The sequence below is a fragment of the Chlorocebus sabaeus genome, chromosome 20 (genome assembly GCF_047675955.1).
Source record: "Chlorocebus sabaeus isolate Y175 chromosome 20, mChlSab1.0.hap1, whole genome shotgun sequence".
Taxonomy (NCBI): Eukaryota; Metazoa; Chordata; class Mammalia; order Primates; family Cercopithecidae; genus Chlorocebus; species Chlorocebus sabaeus.
Window position 1 is genome coordinate 106,803,372 of NC_132923.1, and position 23,340 is coordinate 106,826,711.

A 23,340-nucleotide genomic window follows, 5' to 3' on the forward strand; every position below is an offset into this window, starting at 1 on the left:
GCTGGTTCATACACCCCTCACCTCTCCATGTCTGGCTCACCCTTGGCAGGTGTGGGATCCAGGCTGGTAACATGAGCTGAGCACAGCCTGCCAGGCTGAGTGGGTGGAATGAGCTGAGCAGGCCTGGGCAAAGGCACCACCAGCCACAGAGGTTCCTGGTCAGAAAAGCAACACCCCAAAGATCCTGTAACAGTTGGGGGGTAGGGGAGGGCTGTGATCAGGGCATCAGGTCCTTCTGCAGATGGCAGCCTTGAATGGGAGCCACGAGGGAGACAGCGTCCCTCCTGTCATTCTTGTTCCTCGGGCTCCACCTGGGACTTCACAGAGTGAGTGTCATCTGTGTCCCTGATGTGGCCTCGGGGGCTCAGGGCTGGAGACATGCCTCCAAGTCCCTCAGGCTATGGCTTGGAGCCCCTGGCTCTACCTCTTTTCACCGAGTGCCACTGTGTTTGTTCTTTAGTCACCCTTTTCTGAACAGCACTCCTTCCTCATTACTCGCCTCCTACCAGTGTTCACTGAGCTCCTGTGATATGCTGGGCACTGTTCTAGGGGCTACAGCTATGAACTAACAGATGACACCCCCTACCCAGAGCTCATTGGGGACACAGACGGTCACCAAATAACTGGGGACCTCCCCTAGGATCAGCACCCTGTGGATGTGGCTCCCAGGTCTCTGGGAGCCTGGGCCAGAGTCTAACCTTGTCAGGAAGGCTGGGAGGGCTTCCCTGAGGAGGTGGCCCTCTCGCCAAGACCTGAGGGATGAGGGGAGGAAGCTCTGGGAGATAAGGAGGAGGTGAGCCTCAGGGATTAGGAGCAGAGTGAGGAAAGGCCCCTGGGTGGGAGGGAGGGAGGCAAATTCAGGGCCCGAGTGGCGGTCCTTGGGGTGGGATGGAGACTTGAAGGAAATAGAAGAACAGATGAGGCTGGTGAGGGTGGCACAGGGCCAGGCCCCCGGGGAGCGTGTGGCCATGGGGGCAGGTTTGTTTTTCTCTTTACAGTATGAGGATGCTCCCAAGAAGGCTAATCAAGGGAAGCAGGACAGATTTCTGCAGCAAACCCCTTTCTCTGGACGCCTGGTCAGGAGCTGTGGGGTGAGAGTGGGAGCAGGGGGCTAGAGGAGGCTGCGGAAGGGTGCAGAGGGAGGTGATGGGGTCAGAAGAGGCCAGGGAACTGGGAGGATGGGTTGCAGTGATCTGGGGAGATGAAACTGGAGGTGGATTCCACGTGGTGTGCAGGGAAGAGGTGGGAGAGGGTGGGGATGATGCTGAGGTTTCCTGGTGGAGGGGTGAAGACCCCAGCACAGTCAGGACTGGGAAGCCAGGTTTCAGGGACAAGGTCGTGGTCACTGTGGCCAGGCTTCTCTGGTCTTTCCCTTCCTCACCTCCCCAGGTAGAAGAGGCCTCTTCTCTTATCGGCTCTTTCCTACCCCCTTGGCCATTTCAGATCAGAACATCAGCTCAGAACTGAATGTGTTTAGAGACACCTTCATCCCACTCCTCATGAACAGGTAAGAGAAAAAAGGCCCAGAGAGGGTGCAGAATTTCCCAAGGCCACACAGCAAACATGGGCAGAACTGGAGACGGTTCCAGAGCCCCACTTTGTGCCCCCCAACACCAGCTGCTCTGATGGGCATCATAACCAGGGGCCGCGGCAGCCACTCTCTTGACTCTGCCCTGCAGGCCGTGGCTAATGGCTCTGTCATCTTGAATCAATAGGTTAGGAGCCACTGTGTTTATAGTGTAATTTTTTCAGATGGTTCAAGGAGAAGTTGATAAATGGGTCCTGTCCTTTCCCAGAAGATTATAGATTTCCTTTTTCTTTATTACATTTTTTTTCTTTTTTTTTTTCTTTACAATCTCTCTTTCTAACAAACAGGACTCTCTCTCCTGTGGAAGCTAGTGGTCTTTGAGAAAACTGCTCCTGTGATGCTGGGAGCCCCTCTCAGGGTGCGCCCTGCAGGGCCTGGGGCCTGGAGGTTGCACTGTGGCTGAGGCTGCAGTGTCTCAGGGCTCCTGTTCTCATCTTCTCCGGTTAGCCCTGCAATGCTTGCTGCCCAGTCCAGGAGGTGGTGAGCTCCCTGTCACTAGAGGGGTTCCTGGAGACTGGGCAACCCTTGGTAGGGAACTAAGGCAGCAAATGCTGGGCTGAAGTTATTATGGGGACATCATTCTCTGTAGATTTCCCCACCCCGCACTCTATTCCACCCCAACACCAGAGTGCAGGAGGGGGAGGGAGGAGCTAACAGTTACTGTGTTTGGCGGGTGTGGTGGGCTTGTCATGTAGGGTCTGATTCCCTCCCCTCCCTCTCTTTTTCCTCTCCAAGATCATCTCAAGGGTTAGATTGTGTTTTTCCTCATTTCACAGATGAGGAACCTGAGGCTCAAAGAGGTTGAATGAGGCAGTAAGTAGCAGAATTGGGATTTGAACCCAGGCCTGCCTGGCCCTTTCCTAAAAGTACTCCTGTCTCCAAAAGAGTACAGGCTGCTCTTACCTGTACCAAGCACTTACCTTGTGCCAGGCACTGAAGCTGACTCTTCCCATCCTGCATGTCACTGAACCCTGACGACCATCCACAGGGCAGATGCTATGACCACCACTTTTCAGACGAGGAACCTGAAGCTCAGAGAGGTTAAGTTACTTGCCTGTGAACTGTGGAGATGGGATTCAGTCCTGGGTTGGTTGCCTGCAGAATCTGTGTCTATAACTGCTGCATGGAGCTGCCTCCTCCTCTGACCCCAAAGAAGTTCTTCCTGAGCTCTAACCCAGCTTCTCTCCCCGGACCTTCAGATTAGCTGCTGAGGGTCATGTGCCTGAGATACATTAGTGTAAGAAACAGGTTATAAAGTTCCAGAGGGCAAAGGGAATTTTATTTCATTTATCTTTTTTTCGCTTAAGAATTGCTGAGTGAATGAATGAATGAATGAACACATAGTCTCTCTATAGGCTGGTAGAAGGTGATTAGGCAGATAACAGATGAAGAGTCAGGTAGGAGGCGAGCACACTGGTAGGAGGTGAGCAAGCAGGTAAGAGATGAGCAGGCAGCTAGGAAGTGGGCAGGCAGGTAGGAGTTAAGCAGGCAGGTAGGAGTTGAGCAGGCAGGGAGGAGTTGAGCAGGCAGGGAGGAGTTGAGCAGGCAGGTAGGCTGGGTCTCTGCTCCTTTTACCTGTTACAGGTGAGGGCCTCCCTTTCCATAGCCAACAGCTCCAGGGGTGGGCTCTATCTGAGGTCCTGTGGCCCCCTTGGGGGAGGGATTTTTGTCCCCTCACAGTTACGGAGCTCTGATAGGGCCCCACACTGCTGGGCTCCTTCCTATCTCACCTCATTTAAACTTCCCATTGATGCCCATTTCTGTAGTGAGCACACAAAGTTCAGAAAGTAGAGACGACATGGCCAAGAATTTGAACCCGAGGACTCTTGCCAGATCACTGTGCTGCCTTCCACCCTCTTCCTCCTTGGTTTCTCCATTCGTACACAGGCTGCCCAACACCACCATCTCCGTGGTGAGCTTCCCATGGGGCCCAGAATTGACCTCAGACTCCCACCTCCCCTTTGCAGGGAGTCCCATTCCGTCACAGCCCTGTCCCTCCCTTAGAGTCATTCTCTTGCTCAGAACCTGTGTTAAGGCCTCCTTACCTTGCTAGGTACATTCAAGCAATGGCATGCACATGAGGCAGCCTGAAAGTGTGGAGACCAACTGGCAGGTAAAGGAGCCCCCAGGAATAGCCCAAACACTTGTTTCATCCCCCAGGACTTCCAGAGGGTTCCTCCACTCCTTGTCAGCACTCCCTCAGAAGGGAGAGAAGAGGGATGGAACCCAGGGAATTCTCTTCCCTGGAATGAGGGCACCTCATTTTTGGATGTTCCCCCTCCCGAGTCCCAGAGGATACAGGTCTCCTGGGATAGCCTCAGCCTCCAAACAACAGCCTTCTGAGACTTTAACAGTTTGCACCTCCATTTTATAGATGGAGAAACTGGGGCTCTGAGTGGTGAGGTAAACTACCGAATGTCATGCAGCTATGGAATGGTAGAGCTGAGATTTAAATAGAGGTCAGACCCCAAAGCCCGCTGTCTTCCCAGTGTTTGTACTCAAAGCAGACTGATGTCCTTGGCTGTCTCTATCAGATCTCGCCCCGCCATCCCCAACCCCTCAGCATGGCCTGAATTCCTGGGTTCCAGTGGCTGCAGTGAGCCTGTGCCCTGCCTGGATGCCCCTCCCTGATGGGTCTTGCTCCAGCGGACTGAACTCTGTCAATTTCTCCAAAGCCGCTCCCTCCAGGGCTCTGCAAAAGCTGCTCCTCCTGCCTAGGGGGCCCTTCCCCTCCTCTCTGCCTGGACAACTCCTATTCATCTTTCAAGACTTAGTTGAAATGTTGCCTCCTCCAGGAAGCCACCAAAATCTCCCGAACTTGATCATGCTTTCCTGGAGTCCTGAGCGCTGATTGTGTTCAGTTAGAGTGTTTGTCCAGGTATCTGTCTCCCCACTGGACTGTGACATTCTGGAGTGCTGGGGCCATCACTGTGAGTCCTGCATACTGCGTGGGGCCTGGCCTACAGCAGTGGTAAATAAACCAATGTCTGTGAAATAAACTTCACTCAACAGTTCTAGCTCTGGTCAGAGAATGGTCTGCCCGTTTGTGGGTTTCAGACTCCTGGACTCTCTTACTGTGGGGATTGTGAGTCTATGCTGCTCTGGTCCTGTGGCTCAGGGAATCTAAGGCTTAGGGATGCTGAATGCTGAAGTCTGCACCTGGGTGAGTCAGGTTCTGTGACTTTGAGTCAGCACCATGAGAATACCCCGGGTGCTGATGACACCTTCTGAATCCAGGCACCCAGGGATACTGACTGAGTCTGAATCTGGCCCCTCCACTCAGCAGTTGTATGAACTTCAAGGCTCTGAGTCTCAGTCTCCTCATCTGTGTAGTGGGGTTGATGATGGCAGGTGGGTGCGACTCTGTCAACAGCATTTAAGAGAAGCCTGCCTGTGTGTGGCTGCCAAGGCAGGCCCTGAGGAGTGGGCTGTGAAGTGGACAGTGGGTCCCGCCCAGCCTGGCAGGGGCGTGCCTGTGAGGGCCCATGTGTGGCGGAGTCCTTTGTGTGAGGGCCTCACATAGCAGGGTGCAGTCAGCCAGGAGGACACTGGTGATTGCCGACCCTGGAGGGCAGCCCCGGGCTGGAGGCGATGTGGAGAGGGGCCAAGAGCATTTCTTCCCCCCAGCCTGTATGCGTCAGCTGTCAACCTGCACTTGAGGCCTAGATTAGCCCTGTTGAATAGAAATGTAACAGGTCATGTCAGTTTAAATTTTGTAGTAACATTAAAAAGTTAAGAAATAAGTGAAAATTACTTTTAAATATCTCTTAATTAACCCAATATATCATTTCAATCTGAAATCAATATTAAAATATAAATAATGAAATGTTTTACATTTTTTTCTATACTGAGTCTGAAAGTCTGGTATGCCTTTCACACGTCTAGGATAGCTCGATCCAGACCAGCCACGCTTCAAGTGTGCAGCGGCTCCCTGTGGCCAGTGGCTATGGGACGGGCCATGGTAGGGCTGGCAGCTCCTGAGAATAGCCCAGTGGTTAGGAGCCTAAGCTCTGGAGTGACTGTAGCTTTGGTTCAATTCCTGACTCTCCCTCTTCTGGGTCAGGTGACCTTGAACAAAAGGTTTCACATTTTCTTGAGAAAATTAATGTATTGAGTGTTCGGCAAACAGTGGCTGCTGGTATATTTATTATTTTTGTCACTCTGTCACTTCACAGCACCCTAACTCACCCTTGTAACTGTGTGTCACCCCTCGTAGACCTTTGGCACCTTCCTCTGTCATTGGATCTGCTTGACAGCAGCCACCCCAGAGTGTGGCTCCCTCTGCATGGCTGGGGCTCACCGAAGCACAGAGTACAGAGCCCCACCTGGGCTGAGCAGATGAGCCTCTAGGGCAGCAGCATGTGGTATGAGTCTGGGCTGCTCCAGGCCTCTGCTTCTTGGCCTGTAAATAAGAGGGTAGGACTAGGGGACCCTGGAAAGTCACTGCCAAGTGTGAGAACTTGATGAGCATGACAGCATTTATATAGGACATGGACAACATTTACAGAGAAGCCTGGGGGGGTAATAAGCTGCAATGTGCTTGACTGTTGGCTTGCCTTGGGTGACCTGGCTACCAGGTAGGAGGGAGTCTTGTTTCCCCTCTGAAGAAGGCCTGCCTCCCAGGGTGTGAACCTGTGATGACCTGAGTCAATGAGCATCATGTCCCACCAGGGGTCAGAGCCCAGACAACATGGTTTTTGCTGAAGTGGCAAAGAGGGCTGTCTGGGAAGAGGTTCCGGTGGCTCTACTGTCCTGCTCTGGGAGCTCCTGGGAAATCTGGAGACTCCAACCCCAGGCCCATAAGACTTGCCAGGCCTGAAACCAGTTGTGGGTTTGCAGAGAGATGTGGGATGGGGGAGTGGTGGAGGGGGTGCCACACTGCAGCCTCTTGAGGACCTCACCTCACCACGGCACTCTCCAGTCCCATACAGGGGTGACCCCAGGGGCCTGTGCAAGTGGGTCAGGTGGAGAGGAAATAGTCTGTTTGGTTGCTCCAGGACACTTGTAACTGGCTAGTCAACAGCTCACAGCCCGGCTCCAGCACAGCTTCGCCAGTCCTGCATGAAGCAGTGAACACAGCAGTGCCCACAGTGCTGCCCCCGAAGGTCCTGCAGGGTTTAGGGAGTGGGTGGCCACACTAGGCCACTGACAGAGGACAGAGCCCGGAAGCACCTGGCCAAGGAGAGATTCCTTGCCTGGGGGTCAGTGCGGGGCTGGACAGGCCATTGTGCTGAGGGACAGAAGCCAGGGGCTGGGGGGGAGAAGTGAGCTCTAGGTGAGAACAGTCAGCGGTAGGATGAAGGAGGGTATCTGCCTACCTGGCTCTTAGCAGAGCAGTCTGTCCTCCCAGGCCACTCCCCCTGGAGAGCACGGGCAAGACACATGATGGCCCTGAATAAATTCTTCCTTTCCGTGCTTTAGCAAGTATAATAAGTATACTTATTAAGTATACCTCAAGTGCTTTAAGAAGTATCATTGAGTACGTTTTTCTTTAACACTCCACTCCTCCCTCTTCTTCTCTCCCTTCCTCTCCCTCTGCTTCCGATTTTTCTCTCTTCCTTCCATGGGGCAGGAAGGTAGCAAGACAGAACCCAGGCACATGTGTCCACAGGCACACGTATAAGGCCCCACACCCGTGAGCACGTGCATACCTGCCGCATGATGGGCCGTGTCCGCCCAGTACCAGCCCCACAGAGCTCAGAGCAGCCCAGGCCTCTTCTGTGTTTTGCTGCTCCCAGAAAATTGGAAAATAAAGAAATGTTAAAATAGAATCACAAACCCTGGGATATAACCTAAATATTTACATCGTACAAATGAACACTCTTGTCAACAAATATATGATGTGTGATGTGTCAGGTAATCACAAGGTTTAGTTTTAAAAAGCTCATTCCTTCCACAGGAGAGGCAGAGTGGATGGGAACCAGGACACACAGAGGAGGCTGTTAGATGAAAGTCTGGCCGCCTTTCCCTGTGCCTCTGAGTCCGTGGGAAGAACCTCTTAGTAACAGCATCGGAAGGTCACATTTGAGGGCTTGAAAGTGGGCCTTGCACACATATGTGCACACATACATGCAGACACGTACATACACGCCTGAATACACTCAACCCCCTTGGCAGAGAGGCAGGAGGTTACCTGACTTGAATGTTGCTGTGGCAATAACTGCAATGTGATACTTTTTAGAGATAAAGCTGTCACGTGCATTTTTATCCTTTCTGAACACAGGCAAGATCTGACGGTATCTGGGGGGAAGCTGACGTGGAAGAACATCCCAGAGGCATTTCTGCAAATCCTGAAACATAGTGGGTCCCAGGTCCTTCCCCAGGGGCCTGTGCGGTGGGTCAGGTGTGGGGGAAATGGCTGCTTCTGGAGGTGCTACTGTGTCCCAGGCACAGGGTCTATCCTGTTCACCCCTCACAATGCCCCCAGAGTGGGTCGAATTCTCCCTGTTACTGCGGAGGAATGAAGCCTCGGAGAGGCAGGGGAACTTGCCCTGGGTTACCATCAGGGAGTGGAAAGGCTGGTCTCGGCTGGCTCTCCCCAGTGCTGGTGACGGAGCTTATTACACCTGAACTTGGGTTGCGAGGCCCCTATTCTGCTGGCCGCATTACTGGATGTGAGCACAGGATGCAGTCTGCTAAGGGCCACTGACAGAGAATGGAGAAATGACTGGGGGAGTGCAGGTATAGATGATGGGCAGTGGGGAGGGGGAACAAGGAGGGGATAATGATAAGACTGGGGCTTTGTGGGCTTGAGACAAAGCACAATCAGTGCCTGATCAATGGCAGCCATTGTAAGTGTGGTGATGACTGCCATTATCATCATTTCTGGGGGAAGAATCTTCATCATTGATATGGTTTGGATCTGTGTCCCCACCCAAATCTCATGTTGACGTGTAATCTCCAAGGTTGGAGGTGGGGCCTGGTGGGAGGTGATTCTATCGTGGGGGTGGATTTCTCACAAATGGTGAGGGCACCTCTTGGTACTGTCCTCCCAAAGCGAGTGAGTTCTCACAAGACCTCATCCCTTAAAAGTGTGATCTAGTCCTCCTCTCTCTCTTGCTCCTGTTCTGGCCTTGTGATGTGCCTGCTCCCCCTTCACTATCTGCCATGACTGTAAGTTTCCTGAGGCCTCCCCAGAAGCTGAGCAGATGCCAGCACTGTGCTTCCTTGTACAGCCTGCAGAAGCATGAGCCAATTCAACCTCTTTTCCTTCTAAATTACCTAGTCTCAGATATTGATTTATAGCAATTCAAGAACAGCCTAACACAATTATCATCATTGTTATCATTGTTGTCTTCACCATCATTGTCATCCTCATCTTCATAGTCACCATTGTCTTGGTTTTCATCATTATACTCACGGTGTCATCATCGTCATGACTGTTGTCAGTCATCATCATTGCCATCCTCACAGTCATCACCATCTTAACTACCCCTTAGTGAGTATCACCTGTGCCTTGCCTGTAAGGCTGTTATAATTATCATCTGTAGATTACAGATGGGGAAGCTGAAGCACAGGGAGCGGAGGGGACCTGCCCAATGGCCCAGAGCAAGTCAGCGATGGTGTCACCAGCTCAAGTTCAGCTGCTCCCCATTCAGAGGCTGAAAACATGAGAAACAAGGGGCAGTGAAATGAAAACAGTTTTATTAATTGGAAGCTAGCAGTTGGGGAATGGCCAGACTCATGCCTTTCAAAGACCAGTCCAACTTTCTGGGCTGAATGAGATGGTTTCAGAAGGGAGACAGGGTAGAGGAAACAGGTGGGAGGGGTGCAGGCGGTGCAGGTCTGCAGGTCTTGTTCCAAAGGCTTTCTTGAGTAGTCAACCATCTGGAGGTCCAGTTGGCATCATCTTGACTTCCACCTATTGGTGGTGGTCTCCTTGCTTGTGAGCCCACTAAGCGAGCTGATTCCACAGCTGGATCTGCAAGCCTGGTTTGTTTCAAAATTAGCCCCTGGAATTTCTAAGCCAGCACATAATGAGATAAGGAGCACTGTTCATGGGAGTACCTGGTGGGCAGGGAAGAAACAAATGTTTTAAAGCACAAGGCTACATTCTGAGATGAAGAAGGACAGGAAAAATTAAGTTTCAAAATGCATTTCAAGGCTGAGACACTCAGTTACAATGGATCCAGGATTTGAACCTGCAGTGTCTGTCTCAGGGGTGGCGTCTTTGCCCTGTACTAAGGACAGTACGAGCGTGACTGCTCTTTGGATGCCTCTGCTTGCCATGAGCACCTCCTCCCAGATTGTCTCCAAAGCCCCTGCTGTCCTCCCAGCCCATCTGGCGTCCTGGGGACCACTGCCACAGCTGAAGGCCTACTGTGTGTGCTGCATCTGCGTCCTCATACCCGTGTGCTTTTGCACCTGTGGCCTCTCACCTGTGGGTTCCTAGAACCTACAGCCCCTCCAGGAGGTACATCTCATCAGGTCTGTTGTTTTTACAGGGGAGGACTCTGAGGGTCAGAGTGGGAGAGTGACTAAAGCCAACCCCAGATTCTTTATTTTTTATTTTTTGAGACAGTGTTTCGCTCTTGTCACCCAGGTTGGAGTGCAATGGTGCAATCTTGGCTCACTGCAACCTCTTCCCTCTGGGTTCAAGTGATTCTCCTGCCTCAGTCTCCCCAGTAGCTGGACTACAGGTGCTCACCACCACTCCCAGCTAATTTTTGTATTTTTAGTAGAGGCAGAGTTTCACCATTTTAGCCAGGCTGCTCTCAAACCCCTGACCTCAAGCGATCCACCTGCCTTGGTTTCCCAAAGTGCTGGGATTACAGGCATGAACCACCATGCCCGGCCCAACCCTAGAATCTTTCTAGGTGCTTGAGGGTGGTTGCAGGGATAAAATGTGATGACATAGGAAATCTGGCTCTGGCGAAATTGCAGCTTCTACAGGAAAGGGCACCATCCCCCATGATAGAGGAGAAACCAAGGCTGGGAGGGAAGGAGCAGGTAGAGCCTGGACTGTCAGGACTCTCCATTGCTGGCTTCCCCAGGGCGACCTGGAGGGCAGGAGAGGGCAGACCCAGCAGGGCTTGGGCAGAACTCTTCCACCTCCACCTCTGCCCCTGATCGCCTGCCAAATTCCCGACCACAGACAATTTTCCCCGGGGGAAGAAAATGACTGCGCAGTTTTGGCAAGATCTCACTTCCATTAAGTTGAGCATTTAACAGAGTTCTCAGAGTGGAATCTGTTTTGTTTAATACCTTGATCTCTCTTGTCTGTTGGAGAAATAAAATCTGTCAAACCCCTTGAAGCCAACTGTCAAAGTAAAGCATTTTTGGGGGGACAGATCTCTCACTCTGATGGCAAAATTCATTTGAAATGATCCTTTAATCCAGTCTCCCTGTGAGACCTGGAGCTGAAATTTTAAAGCCATTTGCCCTAAAGAATTTCTTTCCATTTCTCCCTGCTGCTTTCTCTCCTGGCACCAACCCCTCTTCCACCTTTAAAAAATAATGCAACAAATTGCAGCCGGCATAATGATAACCATTTGGTTTCTCATACAATTTTTTAGGGGGAAAATGACAGAGCACAGAGCTTTGTCTTTCAGTGTCTGTTTAGGAAAGGGAGGTGATTTTCTGTCAAAATCAACAAGTAAAGGAGAAGAGGCATGAGGGGGTGGGTGGGATTTACAGACCTGAGGTCTGTGTGAGCAGGAGGAGTGACTGGGAGGATGACTGCGCCCTCACCCCTGCTGAAGTGGGGGTGGGAGGAGCCGCTGCTTTTTCTCTGATCTGTGCTCCTCACACCTGTACCGCCTTCCATCCCTGTGTCCGCCTGCAAGAGTCTCAGCCTGCCTTTGGGCTCAGTACTTCACAAGGTACAAAGCATTTCCACATTCACCACAATCATCTGTTAATCGCTCCTTCCTTCCTGCCTGCCTGCCTTTATATTGTCAATGTCATGGTGATTGGGTTTCACTATGGGACATGCCCTGTGCGATGCTTGGGATGTGACCCAGACATAACCTCCACCTTTAGGATTCCAGAGTCTAAAAGGGAAGATGAAGTGTGGACAAATGGCTAGGATCCTATGTGGCAGATGTGTGCTCGGCACATAGCAGGCACTTCACTCAGTTAGATGTGTTGCGCGACGTGTAACAGACAACCTAACAACAGTGCTCAAGCGATTAGAAAGTAGAATGCTCTGGCATTAGAAAGTAGAATGCTCTGGCACAGCCGCACGTCTGGAGAGAAGTGGTTCCAGCTTAGTCAGATGCTCAGGGATGTTGACAAAAACCCAGGCACTTTCTCTCTTCCATCTTTACCATCCTTGGCTATGTGAACTTTTAGTCCTTAGCTTGTTTCCTCATGGTTGCAAGATGGCTGCTGCAGCTCCAAACATCATGTCTCACACGACAGCCTTCAAGTCGAGAAGAAGGTGGCAGGGAGAGGCAGAAAAAAAAATATTTCTCAGAAGCACTCCCTCCACCAACAGATTTCCCCTCATATCTTGGTGGCCAAGTCTGGGCCACATGCTCACCCCTAAAACAATCTCTGGAGAAGGGGGATGGGGTGCCTGGCTTGGCTTCACCCCAGGGTTGGAGGGCCCCCAGTCCTGAGCCTGTGGCTGCAGAACAAACACAGGGTTCTGTGAGTGAAGGAGGAGGGGCAGGTCTACTGCGGGGCAGCCCCCTGTGTCTGCCACCTTCTTGGTGTTTGCTGACGAGTGTCCCCCACAGTGTGCCGTCTGGGGTAGGGACAGAAAACCCAGCTCTGAGCCTCCAATCCTGTGGGCTGTGTGATCTGGGAAGCACTTGACTTCCTCCCCTGTGGAGCAGGGAGCATGACAGCACCTGCTGCATAGGGAGGTCATGCAGGTGATGTGGGTCATGTGTGCAGGTGCCTGGCTCATGGGGGTGTTAACACCTGTCAGCTATTGTGGGGATGAGGTCAATCTGTAAAGTGGCCTGTGGTGCCCTCTCTGTAGCAGTCCCGGAGGTGACAACAGCAGGAATATCAGTTCACAGGTGCGAGCACTTCCTACTCCTGCAGGACACCCTGTACTTGTACTCATTCACTTAATCCTCACAGCTACCCGAGGAAAGCGCCCTTTCATCCTCATTTTTACATCAGAGGAACTGAGGCTCAGGAAGGGGAACCCAGGTGGAGTGAGGGCAAGTGGGACTCCAGGGTGCTCAGGTTCCAACTGCTGTGCTCTGACCCACTGCAGGGTCCTGGGTGGAGCTGGCACAGGCAGGTGCCCAGATAACCCCTTCCCACCCTGAGTCCAGGCAGTGGCTGGACCTATCGCTCGCCCAACCCTGTTGTCTGCTGCTCCTGGAGCTCCAGGGCCGCAGACCTGCCTGTGATGTGGGGAGATTGGTCACCATCCTGGCTGCCCTCCTCCAAGGTGATGAATAAACATATTCTGTGTAATCAATACTGTCACTGTGTCTTGGTCATGAATTGGCAACTTTCATTCTTTGGGGAAATACACATTAGATACGTTTAACATGGAACATAAGCATATGCTAGTGATGAATAATACATTTTGTATTTGTACATTTATCAAAATATGCAAAACCCGTGCCCACGATTATACACTGGTGGGCACACCAGAGTTTAGTAACTACTTGAGAGTCCTCACCAGCACCAGAATGTGAGCTTGGGCACCAAGGGGGACACACAGCCCGCAACCCAGACCTGCTGGGGCGGAGGGGCTCAGCTGTTGCTGCTGTGGGTCCCATGAAGACTTGACCCATTGTCGGCCTTCTCAGTCTTCCTGGGAATTAACACAATCATGCTAGGTGACAAATTCCTCCTGGATTTAGGACAAACACTTGCTGAAGAGACTGCCACCAGTCACCCTGGTGACTCAGTTCCGGTTAACGGTCTCCGAGCCCTGGGCACAGGGGAGGGAGGCAGTATAGTCTACTGGTTAAACCACAGGCTTTGGTCCACACAGGTTTCCAGCCCTGGCTCTTCCACTTACCTGCCGTTAGACCTCAGGAAGCTTGCTTAAGCTGTCTGAGCTCAGTCCCCTCATGTGTTAGTTGAAGATAGTAATAGCATCTACCTTATGGGATAGGGGCTAGAAGTAAACGTGGCAACACAAGTAGCAAGCTCAGTGAGGATTCTTCATCTTGCAGTTCCACTGTGTCAGGACTGTGGTTGTCTGGCCCCATGGCTGTCCGGGTGGGCAGCTTCTCCTGCAACTGGAGGGTGCTGGCCCCTCTGGGCCCCTCACCATTGGAACAGTGAGAAGAAAATGAGCCCCAGGCCCCACTAACTTGGGTTCACATTCAGCCTCCAGCCGTCACTCAACGTGTGACTTGGGAAGTGGCTGAACTTACGTGAGCCCCATGGGTTTTTCCCTCTGTAAATGGACACACGCTATTGACCACCTAAAGCTATTGTGAGGATTTGATGAGGGTACATCAGCTGGAGGCAGATTCCTGGGCTCAAATGACACTTTTAGTGCATACCTGTGGGTGGGACTCTAAGCAAAACACAGGGTGTCTCTGTTCCTCAGATCCTCATCCTTCACATGGAAACTGGGAATCTCTGCTGCGTAGGATGCTGTGGGAACTCCAGGAAAGAGAGCTCTCAATGTATGTTAACTGGCGTTGTTATGCTGCTGCTTCTGCTGCTTCTGCTGCTGCTGCTGCTTCTTCTTCTTCTTCTTCTTCTTCTTCTTCTTCTTCTTCTTCTTCTTCTTCTTCTTCTTCTTCTCCTTCTCCTCCTCCTCCTCCTCCCTCTTCCTCTTCCTCCTCCTCCTCCTCCTCCTCCTCTTCTTCTTCTTCTTCTTCTTCTTCTTCTTCTTCTTCTTATTATTATTATTATTATTATTATTATTATTATTATTATTATTCTGCTTGTAGGAAAACACCCTATCTTGTCTTTATGTATCAAGCCCCTGGCACAGGGTCTGGGCATAGTAAAGACTTGAGGCTTACCGGAGCAGGAAGAGCAGGAACCTGAAAGCAGTTTGCCTGTGTTTAAAGACTGGCTCCATCACTTCCGAGCTGTGAGATCTTGGAAAATGTCTAAACATCTCTGAACTTTGGTATCTTCATCTTTAAAATAGGGGAGAGGGGTAAATGACAACAGGGTCTCCTTCATGGGGTTGTTGAAACAATGAAGTCAACTAATGCATGAAAAGTGCTTAGGATCGTGCCTGGCACACAGTAAGTGCCAAGACGATGCTAGCTTCAATTCTTCCAGGCCTTGAGGGAGCGTTGGTGTTGAGCGGCCTCTAAAGTTCTCCCTTTTTGCCACTACTGCAATTTGAGATGAAGAAACTGAGGCCAAGAGACATTAAATTAAACGTCTGGCAACAAGGCAGTATATGACTGTGGTAAATTATGCAGGGCAGACAGAGAACAAAATGATCAGTAATAAAGGGGTAATTGCGGGGGACAGATGCTAAGTGGACCAGGAGCCTGAGATGAAGGAGAGAAAAATGCAGCCTGGGATGAGGATGGCCTCGGCCAGGGCCCAGGTGTTCTTGTTAAGGACATCGATGTTTCCTCTGAACACAGCCATGCATCCTTACTGTGAAGCATTTGGTAAGTGCAGGCGTTTATACAAGAGAGTATATAACTCATCTGGTATCTTGCCTTCCGGAGATAGTAGTTTTTACATATTAATACCTTTCTTCATTTCTTTTTCTATTTATATACAAGTATATATTTTCATAATTGCTTTCACATGGGTGTGACTGTCTAGATAGGTTAGAACGCGATGCAATAACAAACAAATCTCTTGGAAACAACAAAGTTTAGAATAGCCTGCTATAAGGAGATGGTGAGTGGAATATGACAAAGTTTTAAAAACTAATAATGCCTAATATTTACAGAGCGAATAACCCTCAAGTCCCATTAGCTCGACCTTAATGTAAACCCAGGTCCAATCTTCCCTCCCTCTCCAGGCTCCCATCTAGATCCCAAGGTCATCATGCTTGGACTGGTGCAGTAGCCTCCTGATGGGTCCCTGGCTCTACTCACTCCCCCCACAGCAGCCCCTGTGACCCTGTGAGACTCAAGGCAGAGCCCTCTCTGCTCTGCTCCGCTCTGCTCTGCTCTGGACACCCCAGGCTTCTGCCTTACTGGACACATCCAAGCTGACAGTGGCCCCAGCCCCATAGTTCCCAGCCTCACCTCCACTTGGCCCATCTCACCCCCTCCTTCTGCTCCCCTATAGGCCCCTCTGCTCCTTCCTGGACCTGTGGTCCGTGCAGTTCCTGCCTCCAGCCTCTGCCCCTGTGCTTTCCTCAGCTGGCACGTCTCCCAGGTCTGCCCACTGCCTCCCTCTCCTCCTCAGGTTCTTGTCCCAATGTCACCTGCTCTGAGAGCCCTCCCTAACCTTCTCCCCACACCACTGACAGTGCTAGGAATCTTGCTACTTTGGTGGGGAGCTGGTGTCTCCTTAACCATCTGTTTACAAGTGTGATCCATCCCCTGCCCCCTCTCCTACTTCCTTTCCCTCCGAAGCTCTTACACACCCTGCAGCCCCCATCGGATGCTCCGCATCTGTCTCCTTCTAGACCTGAGCTCCCTACACAGGGGCTTTGTTTGGTTCTGGGCTTTCTCCTGCTGCCTAGGACAGCGAATGCCCACAGTAAGTGCCCAATGCCTATTTGCTGAGAAAGTAAGTGACTTCAGCCCTGGTAATGTCCTACAGGTAAGACGCTGTCCTAAACAAGGGACTGTCTCATTACTTCTCAAGGCAGCCCAAGAAAGCTAGTTCTAGGGATGCCTTTGTGTTTCACCTGAGCCCACAGGCCTGGCCTGGCCTGGCTTGCTCCCGTGACCCGCTGCCCCCAGCTGCCCCCAGCTCATGGGGGTTGGCTTGGGATTCCCACCTGGTCCTGCCCTTGTGGAGGTGTGTAGCTGTTCCAGAGTGTTCCAGGAAGGGCAAGGTGAGGCTGGGGAGCCTCACCTCCTCCCCATATCATTGCCAGTGCTGGGAATCTTGCAATTTGATGGGGAGCTGGCATCTCCAGGAGGTTTTATTTAGCACGCCACCCTTCTCTGCATCCTGAGCTCCAAGCTGGGTCCATGCTGGGCTAACACAGACCCCAGGTATGCAGGGAATGCCCTGACAGCCCAGCACCCCCTGAGCCTCCCCTCCGCTGGTGGTTTCTCATCACCGTCTGCCTCCTCATCACCATCCACTGCCTCCACTGCCTCCTCCTCATCATCAGGGACTCCCTGACCTTTGTCTCCATAGCCTAGGATGCAGCCACTGCCACCCGGGTACAACCGAAGAAGTCTCCCGGCAGGTGCACAGAGAGAGAGGGACACTGTGACTCTCCCTTTGTGCAAGCCAGGAAAGGCACCTCCATGTTCATTCAGTTGGAGGAGGAGTGAGGCCTGGGCTTGATTGGTCAACATATTGTCTTTGCAAGGGATTCTTGTCCAGCTCCACAATGGGCCACCCAGCTGCCCCCCAAGACCTCCTCCTGCATGACTCTCAGGCCCCCCAAGTGAATGCACCCAAATCTGCCCAGCCCACCTCCCCTCTCCCAGGTTTCTCCTCTCACGAGTCACTGCCCTTCACCTGGTGGCCCTGACCACCTGGCAGGGGAGTGACATGGATGGATGCCTTCTTCTCCTTGACCACACTCACTTGGAGAAACTTACTTTCCCAGGCCGGGCATGGTGGCTCACGCCTGTAATCCTAGCTATTTGGGAGGCTGAGGCAGGAGGATTGCTTGAGCTCAAAAGTTCGAGACCAGCCTGGTCAACATGGTGAAACCTCGTCTCTACAAAAAAAAAAAAAAAAAAAAAAAATAGCCAGGCACGGTGGCATGTGCCTGTAGTCCCAGGTACTTAGGAGGCTAAGGCAGGAGAATCGCTTGAGCCATGGGGGTGGAGGTTGCAGTGAGCAGAGCTGGCACCTTTGCACTCCAACCTGGCCAACGGGAGTGAAATCCTGCCTCAAATAATAATAATAACAAAACTTTCTACTTTCCCAGTTTCAGTCCCTGATCAGGCCCAGGGTTTCACCACACATCCCTGAACCGAAGACACCCTCCACACACTTATTTCTTTTTGCTTAAACTACTCTGAGTGTTTTTCTGTCACTTGCAAAGAGCCCTGACTCAGACACCAAGGAAACCTGTTTATTTAAAAAACTGATTTTTTAAAAAAATACTCTTTCCAGCAATGAATGTGTGTGTCTGTCTCAGACACATTCCTGGAAGCCTCATCAAATGAGAGGAACGAGGTTTTTGCAAAGTTAGGTGGAAATTAAACCCACAATCCGGGCACACTCTTGTTTGACAAGTGATAATTAACTGCTGACAACATAATTTCAGTCTGGATGCAACATGGGTTTCATTAAAAAGTAATCAAGGAGACCTTTGCATGGGGAGGTCTGGTCTCCTCTGCAGACAGAGGTTCTGTGTTGGTGTTGAGTGTCCACTGCTCCCCGCCAGGTGGAGCATGGGCCCCAGAAGTGACACTGGGACTGGTCCCTGGTCTTGCTGTGCCCCAGAGACTCCCAGGCAGTGCCCACAGGCGGCCCAGCTAAGCCCTCTCTCACTAGGGAGCCGTCCTCCTTCTCTAGGCAACCCCATCCCAGGATGTGCCTGGCACCATCACAGGGACATGGCACTGAATCCAGCTCCAGGGATGGGAATGGACGTCCTGTCTCTTCAGCCACACCCAGGTCCTGCTGGGATCAGATCCCATCCCTCTCCCCCTCAATTTACAGAGGAGGAAACTGAGGCTCAAAAAGTTGGAGTCACTTGTTTAAGGCCACACAGGTGATGAGGGACCAAACATGCATCTGAACTCCTAAGTCCGTGCCACCTCCACCCCATCCACAGCTCCATTCCTCTAGGGAACTCTCTGTTCTGTGCTTCAGTTTTGTCATCTGTAAAATGGTGAAAACACTAGTACTCTCCATATGAGGCCGTTTAAGTATAAAATAAGACTGGTCACGGTGTCTCATGCCTTTAATCCCAGCACTTTGGGAGGCTGAGGCAGGTGGATCACCTGAGGTCAGGAGTTCTAGACCAGCCTGGCCAACATAGAAAAACCCCATCTCTACTAAAACTACAAAAATTAGCTGGGCATGGTGGCACGTAATCCTAGCTACTCAGGATGCTGAGGCAGGAGAATCACTTGAACCCGGGAAGTGAAGATTGCAGTGAGCCAAGATTGTGCCACCGCACTCCAGCCTGGGTGACAGAGCAAGACTCTGTCCCAAAAAAAAAAAAAAAAGGAGAGGGGGATATAAAATAAGTTGATACATCCAAAGCACTTATAATAGTGCTTGACACATAGTAAACCCTTCAAGTCACTTCTGTTAGCTGTAATGCTCATTAATTGGTATTAATATCAACAGCACGCTGATATTTTTTGGCAAACTTCCTTCCTCCAGCCCATGGACCAGTGTTTCTTCCCCTTTAATCATCTCTATGAATCCTGAGCAGCATGGACCAAATTAAAACTACAATCAAGCAAGCACTGTAGTGAAAATGTAGAACACCAAGAAAAGAGGAGGTTTCTTAAAAGCTGCCAGAGAGAAGACAGATTACTTACCAAGGAAGGACGAGCAGGCAGCAGGTTCTCACGGCAACACGAGACAGAAAGCCAGGGAATCATATTTTTAGTGTCACATGAAATAAGCAACGTAGAATTCTAGACCCAGATAAATTATCATGCCAAGCTGAGTGAGGAGGAAAGACATTTTCAGGCAAAGACACACTCAGAGGCCCTCGTCAAGAGAACTAATAAAAAAAATAGTCACTCAGGAGGAAAGATATTGCATGAAGAAACAAGGAAGGAATCAAACCAGCAATAGTGAAGGAAAGAATGGGCCAATTAGGGGCTGCCCATAGGACATAAACACAGCAGCCACAACAATAATAACCCCAATGAATGTGGCAGATGGAAGCACGGGTCCGGGTTGCACAGCTTTGAGGTGGAGAGAGAGATTGGAGTTAATGCATTCTAAAGACTTTGCATGGTTCCAAGGGAGGAGAGGGATATTGATTTAGACTGTGTAAGTCAAATGTGCTTATTATGATTTTTAAGCTGATCAATTAAAGAAGAGAATAGAATGTGTAATTTCCAAGCCAGTAGAGGGAAAAGGAAATAAACAAAACCTGATCAATATGCATGGGTGTCAGGAAGTGAACCAAGCAGAAACACACACACACACAAAGAATAAAAGCAAAAGTCAACACAAAAATCCTTGCCATTGACAGCACAAAGTAAGAAGGTAGCATCCTGAGCTCTGCCTTTCACATCTGTGTGTCACTGGGCAAATGACTTAATTAATGACATCACCTCTCTGACCCTGATTTCCTCATCGGTAAACGGGAGAGAACAGCACATTTTGTTAAAGGGTTATAATAGCACGTTCCATTTAAGAGCTAGCATGAGGATCGGATTCAGCAGGTACCACACGAGGGTGGGTTGCTAGCACTAGTACCGTAACTCTGCACCAGGCACAGTCGTAAGTACACCCCACGTGCCATCTCACTTAACCCTCCCGACAGCACCATGAGGCAGGGCCAATGTCATCTCCACTTTGCTGAAGAGGAAACTGAGGCTTGTAGGTGAGAGGCTTGCCGAGGTCACACACCTGGGGAATGGCTGAGCCTGGACAGAGCTGGAGTCCTCTGAGCCTGAAGCCACCTGTTGACCCTGTGACCTTGACCAGTAGAAGTCAACTCTCTGGGCCACAGTTTCCTCATCTGTGCCTTGCGGTGCACAAGGCAGTCACGAGGCTGGGCAGAGGTGAGGTGTGCCAGCCCTCGGCAGCATTTCCAGCACATTGTCCAGTCAATGAGCGGCGGCTCCTGCTGTTATCATGACTCACGTTGGCTGGGGGTCACTGCTCTCACCTCTGTCGCACAGGCAAGGAGCCCGAGGCTTAGGGAAGCCACGAGCTGGTGTCACCTTGCTGATCTGCGCTGATTTGTAGGCTGGAGTGTGAACTGTGGGAGGGGGCTTGTCTGTCTGGTTTCACTGATTTACACCCAGAGCTGGGCCCTGGGAATGAATGAATGAATGAATGAATGAAGTGTCCTTGGGTCCTACTCCATGCATCCATTATTCCCACACAATGTTCTTCATGGTGGGAGCCTCCCCAGCAGAAAGCAGCTCTGAGAAGGACTGGATGTGCTGGCCTTACAGTGTCCGGACAGGAGCAAGCTTTTCGTCAGGACAAACGAGGTCCCTGAATTCCAGCTTTGTGTCCTTAGCACTTATTGCTGTCTGACGTATCTTATGTCCTCATCTCTTATGATCCGCATCTCCGCAGCACAACGGTAGCTCCATGAGAGCAGGGACTTTGTCTTAGTCACTGCTGGGTCCCGGGCAATAGGTACTCAGAAAAAGTCTGTCACTGAAGTGACATCACCACTCTGGGCCTCAGTTTCCTCATCTGTATAGTGGGAGGATGACACACCTTTGCAGCTGTTGTGAGGACACAGTGAGACACGGCTGGCCCAGTCCTTGGTGCAGAGGCCACAGGCATGGTGAGCAGCTGCCCTTCACGCCCCTGCTCCCAGGGTGTTCGGTAGGAAATGAATTTTATGGACATTACAGTGTGAGTGTCTTTTTCCTTTCCCTCCTTTGATGGCAATGCTTTCTGCAGCCAAGCTTTAGTTTATCAGAATAAGAGATTATCTAGGTGGCTCAAGCAGTCCATCAGGAAATTTCCAAAGGGACAAAAAGGCGAGAAGCATCTCTCCCAGCAGCCCCTGCTGTACCTTTCACTTAGTCTCAGTGACAACCACCATGGTCTGAATGTTTGAAATATCCCAGAAACTGCACCTTTTAACTCACATTTCTGCATTTAAAGTGGTAGTTCTCAACCGGAGTTGATTTTCCCCTTAGGGAAAATTTAGCAATGTCTGAAGACAGGTTTGGCTGTGGCAACTGGGGAAGGGGTTGGGGGGTGGGTGCTGCTGGCATCTAGCGGGCAGAGGCCGTGTATCCTGACACGTGTAGGGCAGCCTGCCCAAAAAGAGTGACCTGGCCCCAAATGTCAAAAATGCTGAGGCTGGGAAACCCTGAGTTAAACACACCCCACAAGCCTCTGAGAGCAATGTCATCTATCACTTTAGAAATGAAGGGAGGTTTGGGAGGTGAAGCTCAAGGATGTGGCTTGGCTGAGACTCAAATCCAGGTCTGTGTAGCTCTGAAGCCCCTGGTTCTTCTGCTCCTTACATTTCCAGAACCCTCCAGTCCCTTCATTATCACATAATCCCCTCTAACAGGGGCCAGTGCTCTGTCGGAAAGAGCATTGTAAACGCCTGTGTTTAACCGTGTAGAAGGAAACTTGATCTGATTTTAAAGGAGCTACCTCTGCCTATTTCTGTCTCTTCCTTTTTTTAAACAAATAACTTCTTCCTATATCTTTAGGGGCAATTTGTGATGATCAAGGATAATTTGAAGAACGTGGCAAACAGAAGAGGTCACCTGCGGCTCCCCCACTCACAGGTGGCCTGGGGTGTCCTTGGCTGTTCATGAAAGTGAGCAGAGTTCCCTTGATCTAATTCCTGGGGGACACACTGGGGCAGCCCCTGAGGCTGGACTTGCTACGGGAGAGCAGTGGGTGTGGGGGAATCCAAGTCGGAATGTCCCTGCTGGACAGAGCCTGTGTAGATGACTGGCTGGGGCAGTCACCGCATCTCTGTGCCCAACGCCATCAGCTAAGATGGGGAGACGTGTTGGCCCTGGAACCACTGGGGGTGCTACAGGTGATAGACCCTAAGGGAACTCATGGTCACATGATTCCCTGGGCCCACCAGGGCCACTTCCAGGTTCCTGGACCCTGGACATGGAATCTGTTATGTTTAGCCGCACAGAGCTGACTGTTGTGCTCTCTCCGCCTGTCCTCTCTGCTCGTGGGATGAAGTCCATGCTCCTCGCCATGGAAATCCAGGCCCCCTGCAGTGGGCTCCTGCCTCCCTCTTAGACTGGCCTCCTCCCTCTCGCACACCCCTGCCTGGGTCAATCCCATCAGGCCTGACTGGGGAGGTGTGACTGTCACCCAAGCTGGAAAAAGTGGGCACAGGGCAGAGAAGTGAAGGATCAGGAGAGTCGGACTCAGGTGAGGGACGGCATCAGGGTCGGTGTGGAGACCCCGAGACACGTTGTCCCTTCCTGGGCTTTCACTCAGCGCAGACCCCATGGCCCCATTCAGAGCCGTTGATTCTCACTTTCTTCCCAAGCCCCCTGCTTGTTTCCATGCCTCCCAGGCCCACTGGATGTTAGAGGCAGCACACAGCAGCAGGAGGGGTCGAGATGGGAGGACACCGGGGGAATCAAGGGAACAAGGGACGGCTGGAGAAGTGACAAGTATCACGAAGACATGCGGTGGGAGGTACCTGTTTATCAAACCACTGTTGTTCTGAACGGAACCCGGGGCAGCTCCTAAAACACGCACTGTACACTAAGATCATTCATTCATTCATTCCCTGGGCCAGCGCTTACTGAGCACCTACTACGTGCCAGGCCCCGTGCTGCTGCTGAGATGCACTGAGAAGAGAGACCCGGTCCCCACACTCAGTCTGGGGAAACATATCAAGAGAAGACCCCTCTCACAATGAGAAATGAGTCCTTGTGGTGAGGACATGATGGGGAGTGTGTGTGTGTGTGTGTGTGTGTGTCCGTGCGCACGTGCATGTGTGTGTGACAAATGCTGATCCTGTTTCAGGCCTAGAGTGAGGTGTCCTAATGTCCTAGTGAGTATGGGAATTTGGGAACCATCCTAGTTTTACAGAGAAGGTGATCAAGGTCCAGATGGGGAGAGATTTGCCTGACGTCCTGGACCCAGGTTTT

At 51.3% G+C, this 23,340-nt stretch overlaps 1 long non-coding RNA gene across 1 annotated transcript; it reads right to left on the reverse strand.

Moving 5' to 3' along the window:
- Positions 1–9,234: 9,234 nt before the first annotated feature.
- LOC140709268 (uncharacterized) lies at positions 9,235–19,808 on the reverse strand. The gene is made up of 3 exons (XR_012089738.1): positions 19,084–19,808; positions 17,176–17,297; positions 9,235–11,951 (listed from the first exon to the last, which is right to left on the reverse strand). It is a non-coding gene; the product is annotated as an uncharacterized lncRNA (long non-coding RNA).
- Positions 19,809–23,340: the final 3,532 nt, after the last annotated feature.